General features: G+C 28.8%; 2 pseudogenes across 1 annotated transcript; one reads left to right on the top strand and one right to left on the bottom strand.

Annotated features, from left to right (window-relative positions):
* The first annotated feature begins 3,511 nt into the window (after window positions 1–3,511).
* Window positions 3,512–5,234, top strand: LOC124832032 (putative dehydration-responsive element-binding protein 2H; annotated as a pseudogene). Its single transcript, XR_015785589.1, has 2 exons — window positions 3,512–3,688; window positions 4,365–5,234. The product of XR_015785589.1 is annotated as a putative dehydration-responsive element-binding protein 2H (transcript).
* Window positions 5,235–19,448: 14,214 nt separating this feature from the next.
* Window positions 19,449–23,785, bottom strand: LOC148200984 (indole-3-acetic acid-amido synthetase GH3.6-like; annotated as a pseudogene).
* Window positions 23,786–24,646: the final 861 nt, after the last annotated feature.

Below are 24,646 nucleotides of genomic sequence, written 5' to 3'. Positions count from 1 at the left end.
CTTGTCGTGGTTCCTCTCCAGGTACGTAGTCATAATCCTTCCAATAATCCTAAACCCTAAACCCTAAATCCTTCCAATAATCCTTTCAATAATCTTTCCAATAATCCTTTAACCCTAAAACGTAAAATGAAAACGAAGCCTAAACGGATGACATCCTTCAACGGATGTCAACATCCGTTTAAGGCAAAACGGATGTCGACATCCGTTTCGCCTTAAACGGATGTTGACATCCGTTTCGCCTTAAACGGATGTTGACATCCGTTTCGCCTTAAACGGATGTTGACATCCGTTGAAGGATGTCATCCGTTTAAGCTTTGTTTTAATTTTATGTTTCTGTTATTATTTTATTAGATATTTTAATATTTTGATTTATTATTTTTGAATATCTTTTTAATGTATTTTAATAATGTATATTTATATTAGTTTATATTTAAATATTAAAATAATAAAATAATAAAAAATAAAAAATTTTAACTTTAAGGATATAATTGGAATTAAAGATAATTGAGGAGGTGGAGGGAGAAGGCTGTGGAAGTGGAGGGAGCAACACCCAAAAAGTGAAAAACCTTCTCTCTTTTTGAGCCCAATGATTTAGTTGAAGGCCCTGATTTCATAAACTAAAGGAAAATACAGAAACAATGAGGAGAGGATTGAAGTGCTAAAACTGATATAGAAAATTAAAAATGAAAGTATGCAAATTCAAAGAACAAGCCAATATTTTTTTATCCCATTTTCCTCCTTTGTTCTTTTCCCATTTTTCAAAAAGTGCCCTCTAATGTCTCTTATAACTTACTTTACTTTAAGCTGATCATGATTTCAACTGTTCCTATTATTAAATTTTTGGTATATGTTTATACTTATAATTATAATTGTTATACATACAACACTATTTTCTTTACAAAATTCAACAATAGGAACATTAAAAAAAATGAGGTGGATGTTTTGTGATCAACGGTAAAATTAGATTAATTAAAATTTAAAGCAGACAATTATGAAATTTTTAGTCCAACTCTTTTAAATGGTAATTTTCAATAATTGTTTTTTGTTTTGCTAATTTGCTTAAAGTTGCATTATCGAACCCTTACGAAGTGTTTATTTATTGGCTATTGATAAATGAGAATGGATTTTAATTATTGTATTTTAATTAATGAATGTTTTAAAATTAATATCAATGTATTTTTGTAGTTGATAAAACATTTTAAATTGTTTAAAAGTAATATATATATATATATATATATATATATATATATATATATATGGAGTTTACTAATTTACGTACACGGTTTTTTCAGTTGGTATAGCAATGTGTACCGGATTTTAGTAGATAAAAATATCCTAATATAATATGGATTATAAGTTTTAAGGTCAAAGGTATTTCAATAATTTTCAATCTCAAAACTAAAAAAAAAAAAAACTCTCAAACCTTACTCACCTCCCTCATTCCTCTCAGCCCTTTCTCTTTCTTCTCTCTCACTCCAACATTTTCTCTGTCATCCTGTAGTTCCAACTAAAAAAATCAGAAACACTCGCACAACCCTAATCCACCTTCCTTACTTATCCAATTTATTTATCTCTCATCTCCATACTCTCTCTCTCACCCACACAATTCCAATTGAAGTGAAATCTTTCAAATAAATCAATGCAATTAGGAGGATTCAATGAAAGGACATCAATTGAAATCCTGAATTTTCGAATTGAGAGAAATCAAGAATTCTCGCTATTTCTTAGATTCATGGATAGGTTGGGGCAACAATATCATAAAAAATACTTAAAAAAAGAACTAAAATACTGACAATTTGAAACGAAATATAGTTCCAGATTCATGTACTCTTCTTGTACTAACTTTTTTGTACTAGATTCAATTAAATTGGAACAAAATCTTTCATCATTTTTTGAATTCTTCCTTTTTATCATAATTATTTTCATATTTTTCTTAGATTCGAATCCAAAAAGAGATATAAGTTAATTAAAAGCAACCCGCGACATCGCAATTTGTTGCTATTGCTCTGTTCGTTCATTTTTTTTCACTTCAATAACAAAATAATTTTGTGTGTGGGTGAGAGAGAGTACGGAGATGAGAGATAAACAAATTTGATAAGTGAAGAAGGTGGATTAAGGTTAGACGAGTGTTTCGGATTGGAGTGAGAGAGATAAAAGAGAAGGAGTTGAGAGAAATAAGGGAGGTGAGTAAGAGTTTGAGGGTTTCTTGAATTTTTTTTTAGTTTTGAGAATAAAGATTATTCAAATACCCCTAACCTTAAAGCTTAGAATCAATAATATATGAGAGTATTTTTGTCTACTAAAACTCGATACACATTGCTAAAATGTAACAACTAAAAAAAGAGCGTTAACAAATTAGCAAACCCATATATATATTCGACGTGAAAGACCAAAAATATTCGACGTGATACGTTGTTTTTGTACTAGTGGACTTTTAAATTCGACGTCAAAAGGTTAGTGCATTCAATAAAAATTTGAGCGGAAGATTGAAAATTCATTCACTTTATCTTAGTGCGCGATACTCTCTTCTCTTCTCAAACTTTTCTCAAACGAAGTTTGACGAGCATCACATGTAATCTTTCTTTCATTTGATATTAATTACTTTATGTATGATTTTTGTTTGTTTTAACCGATTATTTTCGTGCTTTTGTCCTTCATAGGCGCATTCTGTTTTCTCTCACACTGTGACAAAACTTTATTCCGACGAATCCACTTTTTGAAGGTTAGTTTTCGTTTTGGAGAACTTATTTGTAGAACTTGTTTGTTGTTTTTTTGTTAAACTTGTTTATTGTTGTTGTTTAGTTGAACTTGTTTGTTGTTGGTTATTATTGTTTGTTGTGATACTATACTATACGTTCATAGTTCATGCTTTATAAAATACCAAACATTGTGTGTTGTTTTTTTTCTTTTCAGGTCTTGTAAAGTTGTAAAAATGGATCACAATTAATTAAAAAAAATAAAAAAATTTGATTAACGTCAAATATTAACAAAATTCGACGCGTCAAACTTTTTAAATTCGACATAAATTTAACGTCTTTTAATATGACGTCGTTCGCGAATTCTCCTATGACGTCGTGCGAATTCGTCGTTTAAACGAGAGATTGGTAGTATTGTTGAGAAATTTAACATGAGAACAAAAAATCATAATAAATTTTTTCAACCGAATTTAAAATATAAAATAAAAAGTATAATACAATTTATGTACAATAAAATATAAGAGTCTGAAATATGTTAAACCCACATGTACAAAAATAAAATTAGTTTGATTTATATTAAGTTTAACTTAATCATTAATAAAAGCTAACCTAATTTAATTAGGTTAAATTTGGTGGGAGTGGATGAGGAATTCATTGAAGGTCGTAGTGTTTGACTAAAATGTAAATATGGCAGAAATTAAAAACAATTAGAATGTTAAAATGAAAGATAAGCAAAAGACAACAGTAACACTGCAATTAAAGAGTGATGGAAGTAATATTAATTTTCTTTATTGCCACATTTATTATTGATTACCTTCTTTGTTTGTTAGCATATTCTTGAAAATGATGACCAAAGCGAAGCGGCTGGTGAACCCTAATTAGTTGTCGGTGTTTGTTGGCAGAGCTCGTCTCTGTTTTCTTCGTCATCTCCCATCCTCGGCCAGAGATGCGCCGAACACACTAAAGCTTTCGACTTTCCGACACCCTCTCAGGTTTTACCTCTTTCATCTTTTTTTTTTCTTGTTTTTTCCTTCTCAAAGGGCTTTTATTTTCTCTGGTATTTTTTTTTAGTCTGCCCCTAAGTTTTTCTTATTCCCAATTGTACTGATGAACCGAGGAAGGGGACTGATCACTTGCTGACATTTGCATTAGATATTGTTTGGATAATTTTCGTAGTAATTGTATTGGTGATTGTAGAGTTGGGTTAGCACAAATATGTGTAGAGTGGTGTGATGTTTGCTATGTTATTGAAGGGACAGTGGAATGATAAGCATGTTAAATGGGGTTATTTGTTTCAGTTTCTCATCGGAGATATGTTACAATTTGAGTTACAGCGAGTGAGCACTTGAATTTTTATTACTTGTGTGTTTGGGTTCACATTAAGTTATCTAGAAGCACGTTGAAGTATCAGTTAAATGCCTTGATGTTTGATTGCACACTGAATATTTGATCTTGAGTTCAAGCAACTTTATGGAGCTTTGATAAAAATAATTTATACAAAGTTTTACCATTGCTTTAAGAATAAAAACATCCACATTTGAATCACATCCTCTTTTCTTTCAAAACCAGTTTTGCAAAATAATTACTCAAGCACACATAAGCTTGAAGACTTGTTTTCTTGACAGGTGTTTGATTAAGTGTTGCTATGTTATAATGTTAACATTGTAGGTTTTTCCTGTTCATTACATAGTGCAACTTGAATTGGATGCACATGTTAGCGAAAGCACATAGTAAGGGGGATGGAACCAAGTCCCTGGCTAAGATACTGGCGAAATGGAAAGAATATAATGCCCAGCTTGATTCCTGTGATGATGCGGATAAACCAGTTCGCAAAGTTCCTGCCAAGGGATCAAAAAAAGGGTGTATGAAAGGTAAAGGTGGGCCTGAGAACTCGCGGTGTAATTACAGAGGTGTTAGGCAGAGGACTTGGGGAAAGTGGGTTGCTGAAATCAGAGAGCCGAACAGAGGGAATAGGCTCTGGCTAGGTACTTTTCCCACTGCCATTGGAGCTGCCCTTGCATATGATGAAGCAGCGAGGGCAATGTATGGATCCTGTGCCCGTCTTAACTTTCCCAATGTTTCTGTTTCCAGTTTCTCTGAGGAATCCTCCAAAGATTCTCCATTGGCGAATCATTCTGGTTCCTCAAAGGCAGTGTCTGCAAATGAATCCATGGTTTCACTTAGTAACTCTAAGGGGGGAGGAGCAGAAGAGGATGTCGATATGGAGCCCATTTCCTTATCCTTAAGTGTAAAACACGAGAACGGTGAAGGTGAATCGGGATAAGTTCATCTCCTCCTTCTTCTTCATAGTGTACATTTGAACATGGCTAAAATTCTTAGCTCATGTACTTGTTAATGGTAGCTTAGGTTTAATGAATCCTGATATGTGGTCCCTGGAGATTAACTGCTGTAAAACTAAAATGAACTTGGTTGCAAAATGGTCATTCTTCTGATTTTGGCCCAATGTGCTCAAGGTATCCCCATTCTGTTTTTAACTCATCATATGTGAATTATACTTACCTTTGTTTTGTCTTGTAAGATGCTCCTTCCCTGCCAACTCTACACCTCCAAACCCACTGCTACTGTCTCTTAATTTTCCTGCTAATGCTGCATGAGTTGCCACTCTCAGAATTGATTTATTTCATTTGCAGAATTTCCATTTTTATATTATACTGTTTTTGCTATGAATGATTGATTGGATTATAATAGGATAGAATAGTGTATGGTGACTCTACACAAAGCAGATGGGAACAAAGCATGAAGTATTTGAGTTTGAGATGGATTTGCCGCAGTTTCAAACCAACATGGATGGGAAACCTCTTTTCTATATAATAAAATCATATCGGATTAACAAAAAAGACGACATTCTCGAGACCAGGAGAATAGGAGGATTCATAACCATAATTATGTCAAAGTTTTCGAGTTTTTTCTTTTCTCATCATAGAATATTTGTTGTGCTGTTTCCTGTGACCCTCCGCCGGCAATCCCATGATGCTAGCTGTAATGAATATCGATTCTTTCAATTATATTAAAATGATTTACGGCTTTCGAAAAAATAAAAGATAAAGCGATCGAAGACAATCTGAAAAGGTTACACTAGTATGTATCTGATATTCTATATTCTCGGGCTCCAAATTAGATTATATTTTGAAGTGACAATTTGGATGATGTATTAAGAGATTTTCTTTTTCTAATCAAAAAAGAAAAAGAAAAAAAAATTATAAAGATGAGATTTTGAAAAAGGGCCGTTCTTTAAAATTATCTGGTCCTTTTCGACATTATCCGTGGACTAATAAATGAGTATTTTCTTGGGTCAAATAGAAAGATTTCTGTTTTGGGGCGAAAATAGATATCTCCCTATTTTATTTCGTCAATCCCAGTTTTTGTAGTTACTCACGTTTAAAAATATGGCTATTCCTGTTATCTTATTAATCCTTTTTTATTCTTGTTACTTTTATCTGTAAATTTTAAAAATATGTTTTATTTGTGTATTCAGGAAAATGGCAACATCAATAACTATCTTATCCAATTATATAGTTGTTTCTATTTTTTTAAAAACACAAGCTAAAGAATAAAATATAAAAATCAAGGGGTAAACGTATTTGCAGCATTTTTTAAGAACTTTCTAAATTTATATTATTTTGTCGTAATTATTGGCATTACTAATGTGGGTTACTCCTTATACATCAGATTTCTCCCACCGCAATTTTAAAAAGCTATAAAACTATCTTTTATATTTTAAAAAATCTTACAGTCTCACTTCTTTTCTTTAATGAATGTTAATATTCGTTGAAGAAAAAATTTCTCAATGGATATGCCACATTCCAAATGCGACCACATTAGTTTAAGTTTTATGTTTTTATTTTTATTTATTAATTTATTGTATTTTAAATTAATATATAAATATTATTTAAATTTCTTTTAAAATTGTTACGTAATTATATATAATTTAATTTTATTTTATTTAATGAAATAATTAATATTTATTTAATTTAATTATATTATTTTTTAATTAATTATAAGCAACAGATATAATAAAATAAAATAAATTTACGTAATATATTATAAAAAACAAAAAAGTTTAAATAATCTATAAATTAATTTAAAATATAATATTTTAATAAATTAAAAACTTAAAAATCAGAAAAACTTGAACACGTATCCGTTTATTAAAATTAATTAAAAAATAATATAATTTAATTAAATTAATAATTATTATTTAATTAAATAAAATAAAATTAATTTAAATAATATTATAAAAAAAACAAAATAATTTAAATAATCTATAAATTAATTTAAAATATAATATTTTAATAAACTAAAACTAAAAAAAAGGCATAAAGCTTAAACGGATGTGACATATCTATTGAAGAAGAAAAATGAGAGTGTAAGATTTTTTAAGATGTAAATGATAATTTTAGAATTTTTTAAAAATACGGTGGTGTAGGAAACAATCTGGGTGGTATAGGAAGTAACCCTCATTATTAATTAGCATGGGAGTTTGAATAAGATTTTCTTAACTGTTAAAGGAACAATTTAAGAGTGTTTCATCTTGCATCCCAAGCATTTCATTATGCAATTCCAATTTCCTAAAATGCCCTAATAAATGGTTTAAAAGTTTAAATTTTTTATTATTGAGAAATTCTGTGTGCACTTTCTTTTCCTCTAATCACCAAACATGCATTCTTGCACCTTTGCACCTTTGCACCTCAACCTTGCATCCCTGCATCCCATTTCATATTTTGTATGTTTACGTTATATATTTCTTATATTAGTTTAAAATTCTTTTAATCCTATAAAATTTATTATTTCATTAAAAATAAATAAATTTAATTCAAATCTTTATATAAATAAATCAATTATTAAAATATAACAATTTAACTAAAATAAAATTCAAAAAAAAGGATAATCGAAAATTTCAAATAAATTATTAATTAATTAATTATTAATTAATTTAAACCATCCAAAATAACTTTAAAAGAAATTAAATAAAAAAAGATATAACAGCTACCAGTTTACTAAACATTAAATATAAATTTAAAAACATTAAAATAAAATAAAAACTGATTTACATCGAATGTCAAAATGCTATGCAGCTGAATCGGTTATCACATCCAATTTAGCCCATCGCCTCTCCAAATCCGACCCACACCACACCACCACAGTGTAAATTCATCATGCTATAAAAAATGTCATAACACACCCATGCTATCAAACGCAATCAAATGCTTAAGAAAATAATAAGACCATCAACCTTTGGGATGACGCTGGTGGTTGCAGCGAGAACTATGTGGGTGGTTGCAGACGACGCAGATGGCTGCAGCGAGAACTGGGTGGGTGGTTCGAGGGAGAAAATCTACTTCAACCTGCCCCTGTTTGTGTGTATGCAAAATGCAGTCAAAGTCTGAAAGTGTGCTCTAAGAACGGAGAGAGGAAGACGAAAGCGAGAGGGGAAGGGAAGCGCGACAATGCCTGGACGACCGCTTGTGTGCGAAGTGGTCTACGAGAATGGAGAGAAAAAGAGGAATGGAGAACAATGTTCTCAGAGAGCAAGGGGAGAGGGAGAGAGAACTTAATAATGAGATGTGAGAGAGAAGCCGACTTTGCATGCACTATTGTTATAAAAGAATCTTTGACCACTTTAATTTTTTTAACTATTCAAACCATTTTAATTACGAGGTAAGTTTAGTATTTTGGAAAAATTTGGAGGTTATGAAAACCTCATAATTTGACAATGGTTTTTTGGATTTGCCCAGCTTCTTTTGGGCCTTGAAATTATATATTTTTATGTAACTTGCCTGTCTGTATCTTTTATATTCATATTGTGATCCCTTTATATATTCATTCAACTTTCTTAAATTCATAGTCTAAACTGGAATGATATTGATGGTGTTATCAGTTTTAGTTAATCTTCTAATTAAATTAAACATATCATAATCAAGTTTAATAGAATTAGTTCGTGATTAGATTGATTAAGAAAAAACTTGTAGGAAAACTTATAAATATAAGTTAAATGGTTGTTAAAATTTTTATATCACAATTATTATAATATTATTTGCCAAAACTGATGGAATACTAAACTGAATTAAACATAAAATATCTTTAGTAAACATGTACGGTGAACACAAACAATAAATATAACAATTGAGAAGTGAAAAATGCTTGAAAATAACACCGATCTCAAAACAAAGGAATATTATATTCTGTTGCTTGTGATTTGTGTATCAAGTGCATTTGTCATTAACTGAAATAAATTATGAATAATCCAGAACTTATATTACATGTAATTAAATTATAAATTTAGGAACAAAATATTTCTGGCAATATTTTATTGAAGTTTTATTCCGGTAATCTGTGCAAACCTTCATCCTATGGTTTATAGTGTAAAACTTAAGTCTAATATCCAAAATATTTTCAAATACGAAAATAAAAGAATCATCTCCGACTTTCAGATTGACTCCCACACGTATTTCAAAATAAAATATGAAAGGAATTGAAAGTCGGGACTCCCATTAAATATTGGATCGTACATACTAATATCTCGTGCAGCCTCAAATTCTCTCGATACTAGGTTTTCTCAATTCAATAAGATTATGTCAGAACTTAGATAATGTTCAAAATTTTAAAAATAGAAGTGTATTAATAATAAATTTAAATATTTTTAATTCATATCTTCAAAATATTGGTTAAAATTAATGTTTAGTTTTTAAATTAAGGACACACCAATGTACAAATTTTTTTTGAAATTTTTTTTATTATTGAAATGAATGTTATGCATGAACAATGATTATGATTTTTTATTAAGTCAAATGCCTTTTATGAGTTTGTGAAGTCTACGTTTTTGTGATTGTTGTTCTTTAATAACCGTAATTCATAAATCAGATAGACAAGAATATAAAAGTGAGTCAGTTCAGTTTATAGAGGTTAACTTATGATAAGTTAAATTAAAGGTGAATCATATAAATTTAGTTCTTTTTTTTTATAAGTTAAAAGTTTATAATATGGCTCAATCTATTATGGATTGATGCTTGATGCTCATTTAAAAATATTTTAATTTTTTTAATTTATTTTTATATTTATTACAATATAATTAAAATAAACCGATTAACATTGCAATAAAATATTAACTAATATTATTAAAAAATAATAGTTAAATATAAAAATTTTAATTTACAGATAAACAAGTAAATTAAACATTGAAATTATTCAATAATTATTAAACAACATATGACATTTACAAATATAAATTTATATAATTAATAAATAATAATAAAATAATAATAATAATAATAATAATTAGTAAAAAACTGATAAAAAGTTATTGTAGATGAGTTACATATATTAACCTAAATTCAATTGGACTTGAATTCATTTAATTTGTAAGATCAGATCCAATTTGATTCATATTGAAAAAAAATATAAATTTTAGTTATCCTAACTTAGTTCAAAGGTGAGTTAGATTGGTTCAAGGATTGAAATTCATTTTGACTATTAAAAAAAAAGTTGATACGTTTGCAGTGAATTAGAGTATATTAAGGTAAAGTTTTCAGATAATAACAAGTTCTGGGAGAAGATTAAAACGTGGTGCAAAATGGGTGATACGAAAATATAGTGGAAGTAGAGATTGTATTAGAATGATAAGATGTAAAATATTTAGTGTAATAGGTTTGGATGGAAGGACAAATAATTGTAAACCGCGGGAACAGACATGAGCTGGGAGAAACAGTGAAATGAGAAACAAGTTATTGTACTTGTTGGTGTGATGATCACAAATCCATAACTATAGGCTCCTCCCATACTTAATTACTTATGTCCCAAACCTACAATTCGATAATGCCTTCCAATTTCCAGCTACCTATGTGCCAACTGTCTTCTTCCTTATGTAGAGTAATCGTGGAATTCAAATATCTTAGTGAAAACTTAAAAGCTCACATGATCATAACTAAATGAAAAGTTTCGTTTTACAAGTTCATCTATGCTTCCAATGCCTATTGTTATACGATGGACCAGCTCTTCCTTCTCATCATGGCATATTTATTATCCATGGGACCCATTACATTTTTGGAGAAGATTCTCTCCACAACTTCTCTACAAAGATCTTCACCCTTCATTCCGCTCTATAAAGCCCCCTCCACCCATCAGATTCTCTCTAAAGTTGCCTCTTTTCTCTTCTCCGAATCTCTCCTTGTTCAGCCACCACAAGATCTAAATCCATTAGACTTGACATAGTTTGCTCAGAATGAACAAGGTTGGTTTGGTTTTTCTCCTTGTAACTAAAATCATTGTGCTTCATGCCATGTCATTAGAGTCCGAAGCTCCAATGCCAGGACTCAGTCCTTTGGAAGTAAAAATCAAGAGAGAGGTTCAGCTGAGTGACAAAATTGTAGATCAGCCTCTTGCTGAGTCTAGAGGGTTATCATCACAGAAAGAGGGAGACTCTAAAGCAGAAGAAGCCGAGGCTCCTGGTATCAGAAGGCTGGGAAAACATCATTCCACAGACAAGTCAGTGGCAGGTGGGGGTGTGATCTTAGGTGGCCTTGTTACAGTCACTTTTGCTGCTGTCTTTTGTTACATTCGCGTTACACGGAAAACTGTTGGTGAACATTGATCACTAATATCAGCTTTAGTTAATTTTTTTCTGTTTTTTGGTTTTCTATAATAGGATTAGCCTAGAGATAGGAAATAAATGGACAGTGAAACAAAGACAATGGTTGAAATTTTATCAACATTGTGCACATTATAATGTTTAGTGAATATTATTCTTCGCATTATAATGGGTTGTGAATACGAGTTTCTGTTTGAAAACATCATATATTCGTTTTGTTCAGATACAAGAACAAAACTTTCTTTCATACTAGAGAAGCAATAAGATTACCTTATGCATTAGAATCTTTAAAGTTTTCTTAATAGTAAATTAACCACCCATTACATGGTTTATGTGTTTGAATTTATCTTTAAATATGAGTTATTTATATAAACACATGTATAAAAGACATGACATTATTTTCCATATAAAAATTTAAGATTTAATGTTTGTAGATTTTGTTTTTTATTATAACATATTCAATTTTTTCATTTAATTAGGTCTTATCACAACGAAATATACTTTTTTTTGTTTGAATTAGATAACAAGTCAAACTATCTATTTTACTACTATTGAAATCGGATATATTAGGAAAATTGACCACCTCCAAAATATAAATTGTTTATATAAAATATTTAACACCATTTTTTATATAAAACCTTAAAATTTATTATTTGTGGGTATTTTTAATACTTAGATGCTTAGCAAACCGCTGAGTTTTGTGACTGTCAAGTAATTATGATTAAATTAATCATCTTTTCATATATTAATGTTAATATAATGTATAAAAATGAAGGGGTTACCATAAAACAAGAATATAGTTGTATCTATCTTCCTCCGCAGACAAAAAAATGTACAATGTTTTTGAGTAGGAAAAAATATCTATTAATTATAAATTTCAAACCATTACAAAAAACAATTTTAACCTACTCAACAAAAAAAATTCCCTAAAAAAAATTAAACACACTTCTTGACATTAAATATAGTGTTGAAATTTGGCAATATATGCTTCTAACACATGACACTCTCTCATCAATTATAGATTTTCAAAGTTTAGGCTTTATCACATTTTACTTAAAACTCAAGTTTTGAATTGATAATTTTCAAGAATCTTAAGGTTAGAATTATAAGACTAAAAAGAAAATGTTTTTCTTAACATGTGAGTCCAACATAATATATAAATAAATAATTTAAAATGTTAATGATATCTTTCTATATTTATTATTGTATTTTTAATTCCTATTAACTAACTTATATAATTTGAAAAATTAAAAGTGAAATTTAAATTTAATTTATCAAATATTATATATGACTTATAGCTTACAAATATCAAAATTATATATATATATATATATATATATATATATATATAATAATAAAATTAAATAACAAATATATTACATTTTTTTTAAATTATAAGAGTTAATATTTTACTTTTTAATCACAAAAATATTTTAATTAATATAATAAAATTGAGTGAATACTTTTAAAGAAAATATAAAAGAAAAACTTATATTTATATCAAAATATTTTAAACACACAAACTATATAAAAGTAAGAAGAAATATATAAAATATGCCGGTAAACTTTTTCATTAAAAAATTGAATACAATATGTAGTGGAAAAAAAAAAATTCATGCTTCTGCATGGTCTATCTTTTGTATTTGTAGATAGTCTATTCTTTACATTCTTATGCTTTGTATTTTTGCATAACCTACTCTTTACATTTTTTTTCATGGTTTATCCTTTATATTTTACATCCTTTATAACTTTATAACAATATATTATAATACAATAATGTTTAATAATAATAATGATGATAATAATAATAATAATATAATGACATAATATTACTATATAATAATATAAATTATTTAAAACTTTAAAGATATAAGAATACATAATGATTTCAATTTTAATATTTTCTAAAACTAAGACTCATACTGTCAATAACATAAAATTTTGAAATTTAAAATATATAGTAACAGAGTTTGAATTTGAAATTTGAAATTATAAAATATTTGTAAAAACATGGTATAACAAATTTAAAATTTAAAATTTTAAAAATATATAAAAATAATTCAATCTTTTTTTATTGGACTTTTTTAATATCTATGAACAACTTTCACATGTTTTTATGTCCCAACATTTCAAAATAGTTCGTATTTAAAACGGAAACAAATGTGAAAGTCCAAAAGTTTCAAAGATTTATTGACTTTTAACAATATAATAATATATTATAATACATAATAATACTTATTAATATAATAAGATAATAACGTAATAATACTAATATAAATAATAAAAATTACACATGAAAAGAAATAGAATAATGTCATTGTTAACAAATTAAATATATTAAATATATACAATATATTATGTTAAAAATATATATAAATAATTTAAGTACATATTTATCGTAAGAATAATTAAAATTTTATTTTTTAATTTTTAAAATAAAATAATTATATTGAATTGTAATTTTAATTTTAAAAATTCAAATTAATATATTAAATATAGTTTATTTTTTAATATAATAAATGTAATATACTTTTTTTGTCCATAACTTTTACATAAATGTTACCTTTTTTTTTCAATTTTACCTATGCTTTTACTAATAATAGTAATAATAATTATATAAATAACAATAATAATTAAAAAATGATATAAAATAATAAATAAATATATGAATAATAAAAATGAAAATAATAATAATAGTATTTATATTTTATTTTATACTAATTTTAATATATGGCAACAAAGTTTGCATTTATAAATTAAAACTTAAAAAAATGTAAAAGCATAATGCCTTTATGACCTGAGACAAATTTCACATATTTTTAACATATTAAAAAAATTAGTATTTAAGATGGAAAAAAAATATGAAAGATGTGTTAGTAAAATTGTAAATATTGTGACAATTTCAGTTCTTGTTTTTCAAGAAGATAAAGTAGTCCACATACTCTATAAATAGATAGGGTATTCTCAATTTTGATTATTAAGCCTACTCATTTTTAGATAAAGATACTATCGAGTTTTGAGTGATTAAAACTTTGTTTTCCAAACCTTTACTCAAAACTTGATGGTATCTTTATCTATGGATATATAAGAGTAGGTTTAGTGATTAAAACTGATAGTACCTCACTTATTGATAGAGTTTGGTCATCACATGATCCTGAAAATGGACTACTGCTCCAAACATAAAAAAGTTAATAAAATCAAAAAATCAACAACTAAATCTTGACCTCCATGCACATTAGAGAGAATATATGCATAATTCTGGTTTGGAAAATCTTGTTTCTTGATCTTTTGGTTGTGTTTTCGTTTGGGGTTTGGGATTGTTTGTGGTGGTTTCTACCTTTAAAGTGGCCTGCAATGGCGGACACCGGTTCAGACTCATTTTAGACTTGATGACAGTGACTTTGGGTTCCTTCCTTGGCTATGGAGAGGAGTCACGATGGCCCGACAATGTCACAGTTGGTTCAGATTGAACTTAGTTGGGCTTACATGCCTAGAGTTTTGTTTCTGATTGAACTTTGTTGCAGAGACAAAAATATTATTAAAAATAAGATAAATAGAATTTAAAATGGTTGTCAAATTCCACGTATAAAGCTATATGAATGCCACGTTTAACGGCAGTGGCCCAATTGACTCAAATTAGCATTTTTTAGGACTAAATTGAAAATTCTAATAAATCGAGGATCGAACTGAAAAAAACCAACATAAAAAATTTAACCCGTTAAGACAATTTAACGGTAAGAGCTCAATTGACTCAAATTAACATTTTTTAAGACTAAATTGGAGATTCTAATAAATCGATGATTAAACTAAAAAAACTTATAAGAAGAAGTATTTTAACCTAATTAATAAATATATGAAAAATAGAAACTGAAATTGTTACACTATTCACAATATTGTTAATAAGACGGAGAACTAAAAAAAATTAATGAAAATAAGTGAATAATAATAATAAATTAAAATCTGATATAAAACAAATAGTTAATGATGATATCATTGATAAACTAAATAATAAAATATTAAAAATAATAATTCATTTAAAATTGTAATAATAAGTTCATTAACATTAAAGTAAATGTATTATTAAAAAGTGAAAATTATAAATTCTTTCAACATTTAAATATATAAAAGTAACTAACGGTTTTAATTTAATATTTTTCTAAAATTAAGATATATTTTTTAAATTTAAAATTCGTAATATATAACAAAAACATTTATTTTGAAATTTGAAATATAAAAATAATGTAAAAATATGGTAACAAAGTTTGAATATAAAATTCGAAATCCGACAAATATTGTGAAAAAATAAAGTCTTTTTAATGTACTTAAATATTTTTCATAAATTTCTAATCTATAAGAAGAGTTTATATTTAAGTTGGCAACAAAATCTGGAAGAAGAAAAATTCAACAACTTTTAAAAATTAATAATTTATTATATCACATAATGGTATTTAATAATAATAATATAGTAGTACGATAACATAATAATATTAATATAATAATAATAATGATAATAATAATAATTTAATAATGATATAAAATAATAAATAAATAATTTAATAATGATATTGTTAATAAACTAAATAACAAATCATTACAGATAATATTTCATTTAAAATTGCAATCCAATTATGTCAAATTTAATAATAATTTAAAAATAATTTTAATAACATAGACATAAATGTATTATTTGAAAAATGAAAATTATAAATTCTTTAAATTTCAGAAGATAAAATAGAAAATATCCATTTCAATTTCATTTTTTTTACTAGAATTCATATTCACATTGTCAATTAGAAATTCAAAATTGAAAATATATGGTAACCAAGTTTGAATATGAAATTATACAACAAGTAAAAATTTAGTAACAAAATTTGCATTTAAAATTCAAAATAAAAATTGTAAATGCGTCGCAACAACTTTCATATTATAATGGGATCATGTAACTTGTGGCTCAACATGTCAAAAAAAATCGTTTATGTAAAGTTTTTGTGAGTGAAGTAATTTCAAAAGTTTGAGTTACCAGTAACAACTATATCATCAACCTATACGACAACAAATAAAATTGATGAGGATGTGAACTTGGTAAAAGGAGAAGGATCACTTCTGGTAACAGAGAAACCAAGAAGAATAAGAGTTTGAGAAACCAAGATCGTGGAGCTGCTTAAGCCAGCAAATGGCCTTGTTCAGTTTGCATTGAGGATTGAAGAGATAAAACCAGGAGATTGAACCTAGGTACCCTATGTTTGGTGGCTGGAAAACTGCCTTTACTATTGGATATGGCTTACCACTTCAGGACTCTCAAGTTTCTCATTATACATTTACAAATTGTTCAATTCAATCATCATAATAATATAGAATCACACACCACACCACATTTCCAACATATGTATATCATATATGTGGGGTTTCAGGTAGGGAATGAAGGGATGTTACCTCGTGAAGTGTCGACAACAGGAGTTCTCAAACCACAAGTGAAGTTAAGGCCAATAGAGCTTTGCGGAGACACGATTAAACTACAATGGCGGTTCACAAGTTCACGTCGCGATTGAAGCACGATAGAGGGAGGCGAACACCAGCAGCCCACGCTTACGATCCTTGGACAAGATCACTGCGAGAGTTCTCAGATTGGGGAAATCAAAGAAGGGAGGGAATATGTGTTCCGGTGCGAAATGAAAATGTGAGAGGGAAATACCTGATTTTTGCCCTAATGAAAATGTGAGAGGCGAACTCCGGCAACCAATGCAGGTGAACTTCGATAGCCAACGCCCAAGGCCCTTTGAGAAGATGAGTCTAAGTACGTTCTTGGAATGGTCGGTCCAACGACGAAGACGACTTTCTTGATTGAACGACGATGCTGGAACGCAATGACGACAAATTCTCTTCTTTGGTTTGAAGACACGAATTGGGTGGAGGGAAATGCGATTTCTATTCTTCCTAGAAATAAAATGGGTGGGAAACCTAAGTTTTCGGGAAGAACGGAGTCCCAATTGTGGCTAGGGTGCGGAACAGTGTGCACAAGCGACAAAGGGAGTTGGGAGAAGGAGTTGGGAGAATGTGAATATTGGGGGAAGAAGAGCTTTCGCGAAATGAGGGGTGAGAAAAATTCCATTTTCTAATTTCATATACACCAACCAGTTACCGAAGGTCACGTTCCTTCGGTAATGACTTGTGTCCATTACTGATGACCAAAATCCATTGATAAAGTACTACTTTATAGACCGTCGATAAATCCTTCGATAAACAAAATTTACCGACGGTTTAAGGATCGTTGGTAATAATTCACCAATAATAAATGTATTCATGTAGTGATAAAACAAAAAATAAATAATTAATTATTGATATAATGATAAACTCACAATAAATTAAATAGTAAAATATTGAAGTTAATATTTCATGTAAAATTAAAAATTATAATACACTTATATCAAAGTTAATATTTTTATCGATAGTGAACATTGTTAAGTTAATATCTTTTGTTTTAAATTATATTTATCCTTGTTATTTAAAGAATAATATATATATTTTTAACTTTTTGATTTACTTCTAATTAAAATAAAACTAAATTTTAATAGTCTTAAAAATATAATGTGTATTGCTAGGATGAAAATACTAAATAAAATTAACATATAATATTTAGAGTTGGGGTTGTTTTGAAAGTGTGAAACTATCATATATGTAAAAAGTTTATAATTTGGCTAAATATTATTTATGGGACTGTAAGGTGTTACTCTTTTTTAGTTTTTTTTTTGTAAAGGAAAAGTAAATCTATGATATCTCTTATACACTCGGAGAGTGAGGGAAGAAATTATGATTCTTGTAACAAGTGAAACAGGTTATTTGGCTATTATAGAGTATTTTAGTAGATAGAAGGAAAATGTATAAAATGAACATAAATAGAAAAAAGTTATAACAGTAGACTTATAAATATTTTTAGAAATATTTTTAAAAAATTAAAGATAAACTATTTTGATAGAAATATTTTCTATCTATTTTTTATTTTAAATTATAGAAGTGCTATCTTATTTTTTAATTTTCTGCTTTAAAAAATTGCATGAGAAAGAAATATGAAAAAAAATACTTTTAATAATTTTTTATATAACTATAAAATATGAAAAGACAGTGGATCTTTGTTTTTAACCCAAAATAAATTAAGACATTCATATTCGTTCGTACAAAGGAAACTTTGAGGAACAGTCCTAGAAAGACAGTAGTTTTCAACTAAATGGTTGATTAACTTGTCACTTCCCTCCTATTCTCTACCTCCCATTTATTATGCAATGCAATCGTATTTATAAATATTTAAATCATTTCTCACTCAACCAAAAAAAAATCAGTTTCTCACTTTCACTCAATCTTTCTATCCTTTTCTTATATATATATATATAATATATATATATATATATATATATATATATATATATATATATATATATATATATATATATATATATATAAAACACAAATGGATATAAAATAAGCTACGAGTATGAAATGTTACAAGAAACTGAAATGTTTTCCGTGTTAGTACTATTTAGTATTACGCGTTCTACCATACAGAAAATTTTAACAAGATTTAGTAAACGATAGCTGGCAAACAAAATAAAAGGACGAAAATGATTGGTTTGGTAAACAAACCTCAATAATAACTTCTGAAGCATATATTGAACTGTATCAGCAGCGGGTGTGTCACTTCATGCCTGCTACAGTTGGCTATGCATGTATACGAAGGTTGAGTTGGTTAACATTCAAAAGAAGTAAAAGCATCACCGTTTGGCAGAAGAATAAGGAACATAAATGAATGAGAAATGTTCAGAATATTAGTAAAAAGGCACGATTCTATCCAATACTTTCTACCATACTACGGCCCAATGTTGGAAATTGTTATGATATTTAGCTGCACACCCAGTTTCTTACACACTACAAACTTCTTTCAGGATTTAAAATGTAGTTCACCAGAAGAAACTAGTCTCTTTCTAGATTAAATCCTACAAGTTAACTTAAATTATACCATGATAAAATATCTTATTCGGTTTAATACTAAAACTTGAAATACTACAGTGGAGATGCACCGGTTTAATTTCTGCGCTAATCACACTGGAAACAAGAGAGTTTTCTTTTTTCTTTTGGTTTTTTCAGAAGATGATGGACTAATTTTCTGTGAACCAATTCTTGTGACCAGGGACCCAAGTTGGGCATTTGGGGCTGAAGTAATTGGAAACAACTTTGGAGTTAAGAAGGTCGATAATGGGCACATAAGTCACGCAACGAGGTGTCTTGTATTGGTTTATGGAGGCACCTTGGCTCAGAGCAAAGTCCATGAGTTTGTCAAACGTGCCATTCTCAACCACCCTAATTTCCAAGGCTCCAATACACTCCGACACCCTTCCCTGCCGGTACACGCTGTTCAGAGATTCTTCAATTGCCAGGCAACAATCACAAAAAACAGAAGAAGGAATTTCTGGGATTTGCCCCCCATTTGTGTTGATTTCCCAGTAGACAACGTAATGGCCTGGGATTGTTGACGTGTCCACGCAACTGGTGTATTCAGTGAGAGATGCACCGAATTGTGGAAGATGATCGGCACCAGTTTTGACAGCATTGTGGAGTTCAACTTCGTCGGTTTTATCAGAATCGATGCTGAGAACCACGTTCTTTCGACACACGAAGTTGAACTGAGGAGCCTTGTTCTTGAATCCGGCTACACGGAGGATGTCGCCAACCCGGTACCTATAAAGTCCTGCATCTCATCATTCATAATTAATTAACTATTCAGGTAATATAGTATCATCAGTTTGCGAGAGAGAGTTAATAGTCTCAACATTATCAGAATTATATCATTCTAATAAATTAACTAATGATATATCTTTTAATTAATGAAACTCATTAAATAAGAAATGGATCCACCAAATTTTGCATTTTTAATAATTTTCAGTGAAACTAAAAACATGTGTAAATGAGAGTTTATATGCCAGCAATTGTCAAATATAAATATATATTTGTGTATCTTGAAAATATGACATTTTATAAGAATTAGTTCTTAATTATGTTTTTATTTGTTTTATATCCTTAACCTGTTAAATAAAGATAAAAAAACCATATTTAAGAAGTAAATTCAGCACATTTGTTAAATAAAGATAAAAAAACCATATTTAAGAAGTAAAAAAAATTCAGCACATTGAAATTGTTTTAATTACCTGCGTAAGTGGTGACCACAAGCTCGTACTCATGATTCAAACTTGACATCAACAAGATCTACGATGTTCATGGTCTAGGTTAGAAATGGAATCAGTATGTCCATTGATCTGATAGACGGGCAAGAATTCAAAGTAGGCCATGGTGGGAATGAGTGTGTAAGACACCTCACTTGGATCACACAAGGGGTTCAAATTTAGGCCAAAGTAGCACTCAGAGAAGCGTACATGGTGCACACAAGAGGAAGACCATGCTATAATAATCCAATATGGGAATATACTGAGACATGGTTCCCGTGACAATAACATCAACATACTTGTGTTAGGCATATCCTGGTAATGATTCCCTTCCACGACCCTTCAGGCATTCGGCTTCAATGAAATCCGCAAGTGTGGGATTTGGTTTCAGGACTTTCATCACAGATTCTCTCACAGAGGGGTCAGTGATTTTGGCGTCGAGGGTGCCCGTTCTATGTCATTGCAGAGACAAAGGAAGTGCTTTCGAGGAACTAAGGGCAACGGATGAAACCGGAAGCGAAAGACTGCCCAACGCGAAGAACTTCCTCGTTTTGACAAAGGCACAGAGCAACTGAGAGTACATGCTTTGGTAAGAGTGAGAGGGCAGAGAATGGTTTCATTGGGGCTGGTGTAGTTTGTGTAGGGATCATGTTTGCGGTGCTTGAACTGTGAGCTTTTGTAATAGCTGGTGAGAACTGGACGAGCAAGGAGGCCACCAGGAGTTTTGGCTTCTGATTTTGTGAACAGAAAGTAATGCCTTTTCCTTTCTCCAAACCAGGCACAACCTGATCCATCACTGGCATCAACAAGCGTAAAGCAATGATCTTCTCTCTTGTTCTTCTTCGATGGTAGGCATCAGTTTTCTCTCCCCACCAGACGTTCCAGAGCTATTCATTCAATAAACATATCAGATTAATTTCAGTTACACTGCTTTAATATTATAAGAACAGATTCTTTATATGCATTTCTGTCTAAATATTTTTAAACCAAACAGTACTGTTAGTTTTCCGACTATCTCAACCCCAAAAGAACAGCCTAATACTAATCTTAGGCGTTAAATTGTCCATTGTTAGTATACTTGGGCTTACGAAAATTAAATTACAAATATTAACACTGCATGACTATATATATATATATATATATATATATATATATATATATATATATATATATATATATATATATATATATATATATATATATATATATATATATATATATATATATATATATATATATGTATATATATATATGTGTGTATATGTATATATATATATGTATACATATACATATATATATACATATACATATATATATATGTATATATATACACATATATATATATATACATATATATGTATATATATATATATATATATATATGTATATATACACACTTTTATAACTTTAGGTCAATAATAAAGTATTACTGAATGATTTTTCAATAATTGTTATAATAACAAGCAAATTTATTATACACAGTAATTTATAAGTATGAGACAAAGTGCAAAATCCATTTATATATTATCCACACGCATATGATGTGAATAAGTGGCGGATGTATTTTTCAGATAGTATTAGGGAGAAATTACATAAATAAAATTTTTTTTATAAACCGGATACTTGACAACCTATTTTTAAGGATTTTTTTGTCAATAAAAAAAAATTGTATTTACAAAGAAAGTGTGCGTACACATATATTTGTTACGTGTGAAAATAATAATATTCATTACATTATAAAAATGTGATCAGTATTTAACCTAGTGACATATATTTACATTTATTTGATACTATAAAAGTAAAATAATCATAAAAATTAATTTTGTATTTTTTTTAAAAATATATAAAAAATAAAAAAATGATACTATTAAATGAAGAAAAATATTTTGTATGTATCAAAGTATGATTTATTAATATATCTAAAATATTGATATCATTTTCATCCATTCAAAAGTTTAGATAACAAATTTATGATTTTTTTATATGATATTAAATTTTATTATTGTTAACAAGGACTTAAATTCATACTTATAAGAGGAAAAAATTAAACAAAATTAAATTTATTTCTTAAACTAAAGGTTCTAAAGTCTAAGCTGCAGAAGTTGATTTTAATATATGAAATCATTTAAATAAATTTTACATTTGATCAATATAAAAAAATAATTAAATAAAATATTAAAAAGTCTAACTAAATCTATACAACTAATTTGTATATAGTATAATTTTTTTTTCGTAATCCCAAGAGTTTATTACATGATAAGAAATTACCATGACCTCAACTCGTAATCATATAATTAACTCTTTCTTCTAAACCAAAATTTTCGATTATCTATCACATAGAGGTCGGTTAGAACTATAAACATAGCTCACTAAAGTGTAATAATTTATTCATATTCACTTTGATAGGATGTGACAACTCATACCAATAATAAATAGTTTGGTTAAAATAAAATATATATTGTTAGTATAAACAAATCATATGCATGTTAATAATTTAACTTTTTTAATCCAGACTGGAAATCTCAACGGATACCATTTTTTAAGTATAGAACATTTTTATGTAATACTAGCTATAATTTTCTCCAGCATATATTATATGCATAGTTTAATTCTTTCTCTTTAATGTCTGGTGTCAGATTTACACCAAATTCTTATCAAGTTGACCAAATTACAGTGTGAAAAACTAAGAAAAGGGCAATTTGGTCTGACAGAGATAAAATAAGGATTGAGAAAGTTAAAATGTAGATAACAGATCGAAGTTTGATTTTAGCCTAATGTAAAATAAGTAATACTAGAAGAAATAAGGCAAAGTGAAATGTGTAGAGATATGAAGTTGATGGGTTTACCTAGTGAGGAATTCTGAGATGGGTTTGGAACATAAAATTGGGGAGGTATCACCGTTGGCTATGCGATCAATATGAGGCTTTAAATCCTCGTAAGTGACCACTGGGACGAGCTTTTTGAAAGTGATTCTGTCAGTGCGAGCATCTAGGCCATGGCGTTGAAGGTACTCAGCTTCTGCACTACAAGAAAGGATCTCTGCAAGCACCTTTTCTTGAATTTCATCAGCGTTTCTGGTGACCTCTTCAATGTATTCCAGGGCTCTCTTATTCTCCTGGATCATACTACTGTTACTGCCACCATCATCAAGCTCCTTTGGCTCGTGGCACAACTGCTTTGGAGCCTCTGGCATGGCTGCAGAATCAATGGCTATCGAGTTTCGGAGTGTGGCACCAAACATGCACACCTTAGGAGAAGCAAGAGTTTGGGTTTAGTTTGGAAGAGATCGATGAGTGTGGGTTGGAAAACTAAACAAAGTGAAAGTGCATTATATAAAGGCAAACTGGGGAACCCTCTCCAGAGTCTCGTCCAAACAAATAGGACAAAAAGGGGTATAACTGTAAACTTCAAAAAAATGTGACTTTAATTAATTTCCAAGTAATGTTATCGAAACTTTGGATGACCAAGTCTATCATGCAGGGCTTTAAAATATGCCTTTACAAGAACTTTGCTTCGGCAACCGGGAAAGGATACGATTTCTGTGTGGATAAATTATTATATATATGCTTAGATTATTATCATTTTAACTATTTTCAATATAACATGTATTTAGATGTTATTTTCTATAACAAAAAGAAGTTAAAAACATGTATTAATTGTCATCACATAGAAATTGGTTGGAAACATGGTGTGAAACTGTTTGATAAGCAAGCAAGTTTGAAAAAAAGGAAGCAGAAAGAATAAGGGAAGTAATATATAGGGTACAATTACCGCGGCTGTTGTTAAGAAAACCAACGTTGGCTGCGCGGTAAGTAGATTACGGCTATAGTTGCATAGAAACAGGTCATTACATATTTTGGTGTTATTATATTTTTTGCCAAATGTTGTCTGGTTGAGTATACTAATAATTAATGACTGTATTAAATGTTCTTTGACTACTACTCTTATCAGCAGGATCCATATTTTTAGCTCTGCCACTGTATATAAAACAGTTTTGTTAGTTATGACTGAAACTGATGTACAGAGATTAGACTATTTTTTATATATTTTTTTGAAGAAATATTTTTCTAATGACTTTACTTTTCTTTAGATATTGTTGTTTCTTGTGAACTTATTACTGCATGCAATCAATCAAC

This window comes from Vigna umbellata, chromosome 4 (assembly GCF_029865625.1).
Source record: "Vigna umbellata cultivar VRB3 chromosome 4, Vumbellata_1.0, whole genome shotgun sequence".
Lineage (NCBI taxonomy): Eukaryota > Viridiplantae > Streptophyta > Magnoliopsida > Fabales > Fabaceae > Vigna > Vigna umbellata.
This window is presented reverse-complemented; position numbering and strand designations above follow the sequence as displayed.